The sequence below is a fragment of the Dipodomys merriami genome, unplaced genomic scaffold (assembly GCF_024711535.1).
Source record: "Dipodomys merriami isolate MVZ:Mamm:240054 unplaced genomic scaffold, mDipMer1.0.p SCAF_2, whole genome shotgun sequence".
NCBI classification, from domain to species: Eukaryota; Metazoa; Chordata; class Mammalia; order Rodentia; family Heteromyidae; genus Dipodomys; species Dipodomys merriami.
Genome location: NW_027203381.1, coordinates 67,391,449 through 67,399,965, shown reverse-complemented (window position 1 = coordinate 67,399,965; position 8,517 = coordinate 67,391,449). Strand labels below are relative to the sequence as shown.

Below are 8,517 nucleotides of genomic sequence, written 5' to 3'. Positions count from 1 at the left end.
TCAAGTGGTAGAGTGCTCGCCTTGAGCTGAAGAGTACAGGGATAGCGCCCAAGCCCAGAGTTCAAGCCCCAGGACCGACCTAAAAAATGTATAAATAAATAAATAAATATATATATATATATATATATATATATACACATATGGGTGCTGGTGGCTCACACCTGTAATCCTAGCTACTCAAGAGGCTGAGATCTGAGGATCACAGTTCAAAGCCAGCCCAGGCAGGAAAGTCCATGAGACTCTTTTCTCCAATTAACCACCAGAATACTGGGAGTGGCACTGTGGCTCAAGTAGTTGAGTGCTATCCTTGAGCTGAAGAGCTCAGAGACAGAACCCAAGCCCAGAGTTCAAGCACCATGACTGACCAAAAATTTATATATATATATATATATATTTATTTATTTATATATATGTTTATTTATATTATATATTAATATATAATATATATATATAAATTTTTGGTCAGATATATATCACAGTCCCTTAGCCACAACCCAAGCCCAGAGTTCAAGCACCATGACTGACCAAAAATTTATATTTATATATATATATATATATATATATATATAAATTTTTGGTCAGATATATATCACAGTCCCTTATTACATACATATTATATATATATATAATAACATAGTCCCTTAGAGAGAGAGAGAGAGAGAGAGAGAGAGTGTGTGTGTGTGTGTGTGTGTGTGTGTGTGTGTGTGTGTGTGAATACTGGGGCTTGAACACAGGACCTGAACACTGTCCTTTAGCTTTTGGCACTCACAGCTCCACTTCTGGTTTTTTGGTGGTTAACTGGAGATAAGGAGCTCACAGACTTTCCTGCCGGATCTGGCTTTAAACCACAATCCTCAGAGTTTAGGTTCCTGAATAGCTAGGATTATAGACATGAGCCACCAGTGCTCAGAGTATCCTATCCTTTTGCATCTATGTTTTTATTTTAGTATTTCAGTCATCATCTTACTCTTTTTTTTTTCCAGCCTTTAGACTCAAGTTCATGAAAGACTAAACAAGGAGAACTACAGAGTTCTCTGGTCAAGTCCTTTATTATAGTGATAAACCCTCTGGAGAGAGGCATGTTCCACATCTCACAAGCAAACTCCAAGCCTCCTGGGCTTCCAAGCAGTGCCACAGATACAGGAGGATGTCAGGGAGATACAGGTGAGCAAAACAGTACCTTGTTTTATTTTTGCCCCATAAGCCTTTCATCTTGTAGTACTTTAGAATTTGATAAATATTTACTCATTCTTCCTTTTTGTAATGACCAAGTGTTCATTCCCCAGAAATGTAGGAATATGATCTCCAGATGAAGAAATGTTAGGCAGGAAGTCTGAGATATGTTCTGAAAGAAATACTAGGCAGGGCCGGGCACCGGTGGCTCCTGCATGTAATCCTAGCTACTTAGGAGGCTGAGATCTGAGGATCATGGTTCAAAGCCAGTCCAGGCAGGAACATCTGTGAAACCCTTATCTCCAATAAACCACTCAGAAAACCAGAAGTAGCGCTGTGGCTCAAGTGGTAGAGTGCTGGCCTTGAGCTGAAGAGCTGAGGGACGGTGTCCACGCCCAGAGTTCTAGCCCCACAACCAACCAAAAAAGAAAGAAATACTAGGCAGGAAGGCTGAGATTTGCTCTTAACATGCAGTTGGATAATAACAGAGGCTGCACAATGGAAACACAGGTCCTAGTTTTCCTGGAGGAAAATCCCTTCCTTTTTACCAGTCCATACCTGCCCTCTCTTCTTCCAGGAAGAGGAGACTGCATCATAGGCAACCTGCCTATTGGGGCAACTTTCTTGAGCCAGCCTGTTTACCAAGCCCTTTCACAACTTGTCCACTGGCTCTGCTGGCCTTTGTGTTTTGGCTCAAGCTGTGTTGGAATGTTCTCAGCTGCACCTGCCCACTGTGAAAACTAAAATGGTAGGAAAGCTCCCAGCAAGGGGTAGAGGAAAAGCTGCTTGGCCTCCAGTTGTCCTATAAACAGCAGACAGTGGCAGCGGTGATCAGCATGTGATCATGGTGTGACTTCAGGACAAACCCTCTGATTGTGTGTGTGTGCGTGCATGCATGCACCAGTATTGTGGCTTGAACTCATGGGCTCATGCTTTGCCTTGTCTTTTTTGCTCAAGGCTGATGTTCTATCACTTGAACAATATCTCTACTTTTGGCTTTGGGCTGCTTAATCAGAGATATGAGTCTCATGGACTTTTCTGCCTGGACTGACTTCAAACCAGGATCCTCAGATCTGAGTAGTTCTGAGTAATTAGGATTACAGGCTTGAGCCCTTAGCACCTGGCTTGGGGCTTTGTCTTTACCAAGGGTATGAAGACTATTTTCTTTTACTTTTTTTTTTTTTCAGCTCTGCTGTGGTTTTACTTACCCTTCCTAGTCAGCTTCAAATCCATTACTAGCCATAGACAATGCACCCCAGAAACTGTGTCTCTCAGATGTGTATCAGAATACATACTGGTTCTACCTGGGATACATCTTGTATGGCCTTGCTTCTCTCTCTCTCTCTCTCTCTCTCTCTCTCTCTCTCTCTCTCTCTCTCTCTCTCTCTCCTCTCTCTCTTTTTAAATATGGAACGCTTCATGAATTTGCGTGTCATCCTTGCGCAGGGGCCATGCCATGCTAATCTTCTCTGTATTGTTCCAATTTTAGTATATGTGCTGCCGAAGTGAGCACTCTCTCTCTCTCTCTCTCTCTCTCTCTCTCTCTCTCTCTCTCTCTCTCTCTCTCTCTCTCTCTTTATCCTCTTTCTTTTCTTTTTTTTTCTTTCTCTCTCTTTCTTTGTGCCAGTACTGGGGCTTGAGCTCAGGGACTGGGTGCTGTCCCTGAGCTTTTTCACTTACAGCTAGCACTCTATCACTCGAGCCACACCTTCACTTCTGGCTTTTTGCTGGTTGACTGGAGATAAAAAGTCTCAAAAGACTTCTCTGTCCTGACTGGCTTTGAACCTCAGTCCTCAGATCTCAGCCTCCAGAGTAGCTAGCATTACAGGCATGAGTACTAGGCTTTGTTTTGAAGGTACCATGTGGAAGGTTGTCTGGGCTGATAGAAAACCTGATAAACCAAGGATACCATTTACAGACCATTGGCTGGAGTTGCCAGGACAGTAAACACCCTCAGTAAGGTTTTGGTCTTTGTTAGTTTGTCTGCCTTTTAGCATTTTTTCAGTACTTCTCAGATCTGGCTTAAATAGCTGCTATCAAGACTATCAAGATGCCGGGCGCTGGTGGCTCACGCCTGTAATCCTAGCTACTCAGGAGGCTGAGATCTGAGGATCACGGTTCAAAGCCAGCCCGGGCAGGCGAGACTGTGAGACTCCTATCTCCAATAAACCACCAGAAAACCGGAAGTGGTGCTGTAGCTCAAGTGGTAGAGCACTCGCCTTGAGCTGAAGAGCTGAGGGCCAACGCCCAGGCCCAGAGTTCAAGCCCCAGGACCGACAAAAAAAGACTATCAAGATAAGAAGTGGCAACCAGCTTCCAAGATGACCCATTAGGAGCTTCACCTCCTGATATTCAAGCCCTGTGTGTTTTCCTCCAACCATGAGAAGCACAGAGCTATGTGACCAATAAGATATTTCAGCCTTGGCCAGCACGGTGCTACACAGTTATAATAGCTGGAGCTACTAAGGAGGTAGAAATAAGAAGATGGTCTAAGAATAGCCAGAGCAAAATTCAAGGAAGACTATCTAAAAACAAATAAAAAGCGAAAGGACCGGGAACTTGGCTCAAGTGATAGAGCATAAGCAGAGCCCTGAATTCAATCCCTACTTTGAGGGAATGACAGTAAAGTTTCCCAAGTGAGATCATTTTTCTCTTCAAAATCCTAGCTTGACCCTTTGAGTTGTTCACTGGGGGCAGGGACAGGCACCAGGATGAAGAGACATTTAAGTAACACAGGGAGAGATTGGGTTGGGATGAACCAACTTGTCATCTTAATCTTTTCAGGAAGAAGAGTGAGCCATGTATGGATATGAGTCCTCCATTTGCAAAGTCTCTAGCCCTCATCATCTGGGCTCGAAATGTCACAAAACAAAAGCAAGTCTGAACCTGTGCTCTCTCTGATTATCTGACTTCCAAAAAATGATGTGATAAGCTCAAGGCTCCATGGCTGATACCTGTAATCTTAGCTACTCAAGAGGCTAAGCTCTGAAGATTACAGTTCAAAGCCAGCCCAGTTAGGAAAGTCCATGAGACTCTTACCTCCAATTGACCAGCAAAAAGCTGGAAATGGAGCTCAAGTGGTAGAGTGCCAGCCCTGAGCAAAAAAGCTAAGGGACAGTGCCCAGGCCCTGAGTTCAAGCCTCAGTACCAAAACACACACACACACACACACACACACACACACACACACACACACACACACACACACACACACACACACACACACAGTCACACAATGATAGCATAATGAATCATTAATGTTTATTCCACCAAGTTGTGGGGGTAGCAGTATGTAACTATACCCTTCATATGAGCCATCATAAACTGATATCTGCTCATTATATAGGTAGATCGTCTGGCTGGAAGTACATAGAAAGCTCAGATGCACTTTGCTGTATGGCTTTTCCAGACTTTCCATAGACTTTCCTGCTGGCTTCAAACTTTGACCCTCAGATCTCAGCCTCTGAATAAGATTATAGTCATGAGTCACAAGTCCCTGGCTAAAAGGACCTCCTCCTCTTCTTCCTCCCCTTCCTCCCCCTCTTCCACCTTCTTCTTCTCCTCCTTCTTCTTTTGTCAGTAGTGGGCTTGAACTCTGGGGCTGGGCACTATTCCTGTGTTCTTCATCTCAAGGCTAGCATTCTGCCACTTGGGCCAAAGCACCACTTCCGGTTTTCTGGTTGTTAATTGGAGATAAGAGTCTTGTGGATCTTCTTGCCCTGGCTGGCTTTGAACTGTGATCCTCAGAACTTAGCTTCTGAATAGCTAGGATTACAGGCATTAGCCACCGGTAATTGGCTAAAAGGAACCTTTCTTTTCTTTTCTTTTTGCTGGTCATGGGGCCTGAATTCAGGGCCTGGGCGCTGTCCCTCAGCTCTTTAGCTCAAGGCTAGCACTCTACCACTTGAGCCATAGCTCCACTTCCAGCTTTTTCTGCTTATGTGGTACTGAGGAATCGAACCCAGGACCTCATGTATGCAAGGCAAGCACTCTACCACTGTGCTACCTTCCCAGCCCCTAAAAAGGAACTTGAACTAACAAGCAGTCACTACTTTCCACTTCTTCCCAGAAAACATTTCTTAGCTACTTGGAATCTGGCTTTGGTTTCCACTACAACTTTAAATCATCTTCTCTTTATCAATCCTGGCCCAACTTGATTTGCCCTTCCTTTGATTTCCCTCATGTCAACTTTCCCATTCTTCTACTGCTATTTTACCCGACAAATTCCCTTCAAAATTTTTTCTATTCTAGACTTCCCTCTAAAGAGAAATGGGCTACCTTGGGAGGCAATTCATTTTTTACCCTGTTGGTAGATGAAGTAGCCACCCAGTAATGTGAAGGATTCAGACAGTGGCTCTTGAGATACTATTCAAAAATGTAATTCTATGATTATTATAATATTTAGATACCAGATTTTAAGAGTATTTGGAGCTTGGTGTGGTGGTATGCACTAGGATAAGTGACTTCCACAGTTGTAAGACAGGTATTTGAGGGAGATCATAGGTTTCTCTGTGCCAACTCTGCTGAGCTACATTGGTCAGAGGTTTAGACCGACACTAACCACAGCTTCTGTGAAGGGACGTGAGTGAAATCCATCTTCAGTTGGCTTTGGGTAAAAGTGGTTATCCTAGATAAGTGGATAATTCAATTCATGGAAATGTCATAAGAGCAGAGCTGAGGATTCCCCAAAGAAGAAATACCATCACCACCCATACCCACTAAGAGTCAGAGCTGGATTAGATCCTTAAACCCATTTGCCCAACTTCCTTCTTCCCTCCTACCCAGTTTTATATGAGAAAATCAAGGCTTGGAAAAAAATAATAACTTGTAAATTGTGGAAGATCTAAACTTGAACCAGCAACTTGTCTATAAGCTTTTTCTCCTTGCTGGTCTCTAGCAAATTTGCCCAGTGGTATCTGGAAGCTTTCCAGGAAAAAATAATGGAAACAATTAAACCTTGACAAATGACAGCTTCTTCAGATATGATTTAAACACAAAGAACTATAAGGAACTCAACTACTGAAAATCCTTGATAACATCAAGGAAAGGAGTCATTGCACATAAATCTCAGGGATGATGTCATCTAAACAAACAAGTAGCTAGTAGATGGTCCAACTCATCATGAAGGAAATGATTCTTATAAATAGTTTTGCTCTGGAGATAGTGTGGCGTCTTAAAAGTCCCAGAGTCTTGCAACAGGATTATGTACCATAGAAGTCATCTGGTCTGGAGCATGCTGACCTTGCTAATATCAGCAAGGTCAATGCCACTTCACTGGGATTCCCTGGAACTGGGTTCTGGCTACTACGCTAGCATTTTACACATTAAAGAGTGCCAGACTGAATGAAAATTTATTCTTCCAAAATATAAAGTTTTTTTTTTTCTGATGTTGAAATAAGGTGGCTCATTGTAAGACTTCAAATAATGTGGAGATGTATGAAAAAGACTTACTAGAAAAGCCAGGCACCAGTAGGTCTTGCCTGCAGTCCTAGCTATTTAGGAGTCTGAGACTTAAGGATTATGGTTGAAGCCATCTCATGCATAAAAGTCCATGAGACTTATATTCCAACTAACCACCAAAAAGCCAGAGGTGGAGCTGTGGCTTGAGAGGTAGAGCACCACCAACCTTGAGTGAAAAACAATATAAGGGGACAGTGTCCAGGCCCTGAGTTCAAGCCTCAGTATGAGCAAAAGCAAATCAAAACAAAACAAAACAAAAAGACTTACTAAAATCTCACCATCAGAGACAGCTATTGCTGGCACTTGGATGAATATTATTCAATATTTCCCTCCACTCATATACATTTAGACTCACACATATACAGTCTTACTAACTTGGTACCAGTGTGTCAATGCAGTTTTTTTCCAGTCTTCTTTTCACCAAACCCTTTGTATATACCTACATTTCCATCTTGATAGTTTCATAGTCGTCCACAGTATAACTAAACCTTAATATAATCGATCAGACTGATAGATGGAGTAGCGTATTTCTAGTTTTTTTCACAAACTTGTGGAACTATCTCCTTCTTTAGGGAGAAGAGTCATCTTAGTCATGCTTAGTGAAGTGAATTATTTTCAGAAACTGGAAGCAGCTTGTACAAAAGATGAGGGTAGTCCTAAGGCTTGCTGGAGAAGGAGTGAGTTGTTAGTGGGGAATTCTACCATCATTCCTTGGGAAGGGGGCACAAAAGTACTGGACTGTACTCTAAGGAAGGCCTCCATGATACTTGGAGCCCCTTTGACCTTGGGTGATTTCCAGGCCGGCTTGCCATCTGCACCAAGCAAGAACCAGAATGAAGAATGAGACTAAACCCAAGTCCGGGGTTCAGCTAACTCAGGCCAGTTGCTGCTCTATAAGCTGGATCCATATGTCCAAGGTCGCGAGTAGAGACATGGCAGCATAATAACTTAGTTACAAAATGAAAGCTTCATTTCCTTGTGGCCTTTGGCAGATCAAGCCAACAGCCAGTGTGTTAGCTAGCAGATCACTAGCTCTTCCCTCACCGTTACAGTAAATGATGCCACCATCACTAAGTTCCCAAGGGGGCTGTATAGGTTGAAGACTGAGAAGCTCTGGCACCCACCCAAACTGCAGGGATGGCCTGGGATACAAAGTTCCACCATCTCCAGCTGAAGAGGAACAGTGACCATTCATAGTGAATGCTGTGGAGCCATGTCTTTAGGCATTTGTTTAATTAGCTCCTCAGTGTGGACTCCAGTAAGCAGTGTTGCTATGTGAGTAGAAAATGTTGTCTTGAGGGCTGGCAATGTGGCTTAATGGTAGAGTGCTTGCCTAGCATGTGTGAAGCCCTGGGATTGATTCCTCAGTACCACATATACAGAAAAAGCCAGAAGTGAAGTGGTGCTGTGGCTCTAGTGGTAGAGCGCTAGCCTTGAGCACAGAGAGGCTCAAGGACAGTGCCCAGGTCTTGAGTTCTCAAGCTCCAGGACCGGCCGGAAAAAAAAAAAAAAAAAGTTAAGTCTTAGGTGGTCATGTTCAAAAATGAAACACTTATAATAGAGTGAATAGTAATTTAAAATATTTAGGTTAGGGGCTGGGAAGGTGGCTTAGTAGAAGAGCGCTTGCCTTGCATGCATGAGGTCCTGGATTCGATTCCTCAGCACCACATAAGCAGGAAAAAAAAAAAAAAGCCAGAAGTGGCGCTGTGGCTTAAATGGTAGAGTGCTAGCCTTGAGCTGAAGAGCTGAGGGACAGTGCCCAGGCCCAGAGTTCAGGCCCCACGACCAGACCCAAAATAAATAAATAAACAAACAAATACATAAAATTCTGCCATACTGGAGCCAGTTGTAACTACCACTTTAAAAAAATTTAGGTTATTCTGG

General features: G+C 43.2%; 1 non-coding gene across 1 annotated transcript; it reads right to left on the bottom strand.

The window, feature by feature from the left end:
• Window positions 1–2,574: 2,574 nt before the first annotated feature.
• Window positions 2,575–2,686, bottom strand: LOC138832755 (U6 spliceosomal RNA). The gene has a single exon (XR_011373683.1). It is a non-coding gene; the product is annotated as a U6 spliceosomal RNA (small nuclear RNA).
• Between the last annotated feature and the right edge of the window lie 5,831 nt (window positions 2,687–8,517).